Source organism: Triticum urartu, chromosome 1A, assembly GCF_056163025.1.
Source record: "Triticum urartu cultivar PI428250 chromosome 1A, HENAU_Tu73, whole genome shotgun sequence".
Classification (NCBI taxonomy): Eukaryota; Viridiplantae; Streptophyta; class Magnoliopsida; order Poales; family Poaceae; genus Triticum; species Triticum urartu.
Window position 1 is genome coordinate 320,593,299 of NC_141873.1, and position 3,514 is coordinate 320,596,812.

Here is a 3,514-nt window from a genome sequence, read left to right on the forward strand (position 1 = left end):
GTCCGGTAATCGGCGGGTCTTGGCCTTGTTCGTCTCCAGCATCGTCGTCCATGTCGTCAATGTCTTCGGAGGCGTAATCCAGCATGTCGGTTAAGTCTTCGATAGTGGCTATGAAGTGGGTGGTGGGTGGGACGTAAAATTCCCCGCTCTCAGCCCCTAGTCCGGGTTGGGCATAGTTCGGAAGTGATTCCTCTGTAATAGCGAGGGGTCGCATTAAGTCCAGGGCCTCATTTAAGAGCGAGGTTTGGACATGGAAGCGAGAGTCCACGGGGCTAGCCGGGGTGAAAGCCTCTGGGCCCTGCCTGCTTGACATGGTCTCCGAGAGTTCAGATCTGGAGTCCGGGGGCCAGTCCGGCCTTTAAATGATAGGGGGAACCTAGACTGATTCCGAGTTCGCCGTGGACACAATTGCCTCCGGATCCTCGATAATGCATTTTGCAATGGAGAGTCCGGTCGGCTCCACACTCCCATCTTTGGACCTGATGGTTTGCTCTGGATCTAAGGATAGAGCGATGGTCGGGGCCGCGAACCCTTTGAAGATCAAGTCTCCTCGGATATCAGCGACATAGTTTAGGTTCTCGAAACTGATCTGATGACTGGGGGCGTAGCTGTCGACCTGTGCGAGGTGGCAAAGCGAGTTGGCACGTAGTGCGAAGCCGCCGAATACGAAAATTTGGCCAAGGAGGAAAGTCTCCCATAAAAAGCATCATTGTAGATGATCGATCGAGCCATCGAACCTTCCGTCGATCAAAGTGGAACTCTCAATGAAAGCACCAATGTCGGTGTCACGACTGGCTGATCTCGGGTAGGGGGTCCCGAACTGTGCGTCTGAGGATCGAAGGTAACAGGAGACAAGGGACACGATGTTTACCCAGATTCGGGCCCTCTTAATGGAGGTAATACCCTACTTCCTGCTTGATTGACTTTGATGAGTATAGGGGTTACAAGAGTTGATCTACCTCGAGATCATAACGGCTAAACCCTAGATGTCTAGCCTATATGATTATGATTGCCTCTACGGACTAAACCCTCCGGTTTATATAGACACCGAAGGGGCCTAGGGTTGTACAAAGTCGGTTTACAGAGAAAGGAATCTTCATATCCAAACGCCAAGCTTGCCATTCACCCAAAGGAGAGTCCCATCCGGACACGGGGGAAGGTCTCCTATCTTGTATATTCTTGGCGCATCAGTCCGGCCCATATCACATAGCCCGGACGCCCGGGGACCCCCCTAATCCAGGACTCCCGCGGGCATCATCGAGCTAAACGTGTGCAGAACTTGGAGGTCCCGTACGTTCGGTGCTTGATCGGTCGGAACAAGAAGAAGTTCGACAAAGTCAACCGCGTTGTCAAACGCTTCCGCTTTCGGTCTACAAGGGTACGTAAACACACTCCCCCCTCTCGTTGTTATGCATCTCCTAGATAGATCTTTCGTGAGCGCAGGATTTTTTTTTGAAACTACATGCTACGTTTCCCAACACTTGCATGTTGAATTCTTAGAGTTCTAAGTAGTTTGAATGCTTGATATGGTCCCTATGCATCCTTATGAGTAGTTGCTATCAATCTTGTGAAGTTTTATTGACAAAAAATTGTGTCCTAAAATTTTCTAGAAATTGTACGCAAATAAAAATGCAATTCTTTAGGAGTTCTTCGAGAAGAAGATCCATGGAGGCATCATCTAGTAGTGGCTTGAAACGTTGGTCTTATGTTGAACCGAGTGCAAGCTCAATACGGGATGCCGCTATCAAATCAAGTCTATGGCCGTGCAAGGAGTTCATGGTGAGTGCATGAATAAAAGAAGAATTTGAGCAATATATTCACAACACCGAGCTCGGTGCCTACATCGAAGATAAGTGCATCTAGCATCTCAGCCTCACAGAAACATTTACTATAGAATTTAAATTCCATCCTCGTGAGTCTAGAGTTTCTTTCAAACTTTATGATCATCCATTTACCATGCCTCTAGAGACGTTTTGTACTGCTTGTAAAATTCCATTTTTGGGTTTGCTAGACGAACCACCAAGATCAGAATATGAGACATTTTTGACTAGCCTTTGCTATGGTGAGGATAGAGGAGTGACACAAGGTAGAATAAAAAGTATTCATTTCCCATCAATTCATTACTTTGCACTCTTTAATGGGAAATGCATCGTAGGCAAGCAAGATTGTAGCACACTATGTGTTCCTGACTTGCGCCTTTTACACACGGCCCTGACTGGATGTAATCTTGGGGCAATTGTTGCATGCAGATTGCAGCATAACGCTGGTAGTGGCTATTTCTATGGTGGGATTTATGCTTCTCGTTTAGCTAAAGAGGTCGGTGTGATGCCTCTGCCTTATGACCCCATCTTACCTACTCAGTACTTAGACTTTGAGGCGATGAAGCGCCATAAGTTCCTTAAGGGCAAAATCACTGATTATACTTATAACTTGAGGTTCAATAAAGACACATTCTGCATGTTGGATTGCCTGTGCCTGCTCTTTTTGATTATGACAAGATAGGAAGATATTATGTTCTTGAAAGCGAGGCCCGCTCGTACAAGGCGGAGATCGAGGCAGCTCGACGGCCTGAGGTGGTTGCACCAAGAGCCTCCATGAGCTACCACTCTAACTATTATGCTGGCCGCAGATGGTGATTACCAAGCTAGGCCAAAAGCCTAAGCTTGGGGGAGTACATGTTTCCACCGACATTATATTCATGCTGACACATTTTATTCCAGCTGTCGGTGCTCACACTTTTTTTATTGTATTATCCATGTTAGATTTATTTCCTCGCTTTCTTCTTGTGTGTTTGAAAAACTTTGAGAAAACCCAAAAATATTTCTTGCTTCTTTTTGGTTTTTCTTTCTAGTTTGAGTAGTTTTAGTATTAAAAGAAAACGCAAAAAAAAATCTCGTTTCTTCTTCTTCCTTGTTGGGAGCTCTCCCGGGTAAATAGTTTTTCTCGTTTTTGTTTTTTCCTTCTTTAATTTGCTTTCTTCAAGAGAAACTAAAAACTCCAAAATATTTCAGTGTGTTTCTCTGAATCTCATTTCTTTCTATTTAGTAATACCAAGGAGAAGACCACGATGAAAATGTTGAGTGGCTCTCATATGGATTATTGTTGATCTAACAAAGAGCCCATATTACCTTGTATTCTTATTTTGAATAAAATGTTTGCAGATTCCAGCTTAGTCCACGACACTCTTGCACTATTATTATTTTCATATTGTTCGGTCGTGCAAGTGAAAGGCAATAATGACGATATTTGATGAACTAGCTGTGGCAGAGAGAAACAGGTATGAACTCGAGTTGTTCTGTCTTTGTAAATATGTTTAACCTAGTATTCATGATTCAACATATTATGATCAAACATGTTTGCAATGACAATTAGAGATTATAGTTTCTCATGCCATCCTTAAGTAGCTAGGAGTGGATAATGATTTATCTTCAATGTCAACATTGCATTAAAATGATTGTGATGTAGTATGATGATATGGTATCCTCCTCTAAATGTTTCAAGTGGCTTGACTTGG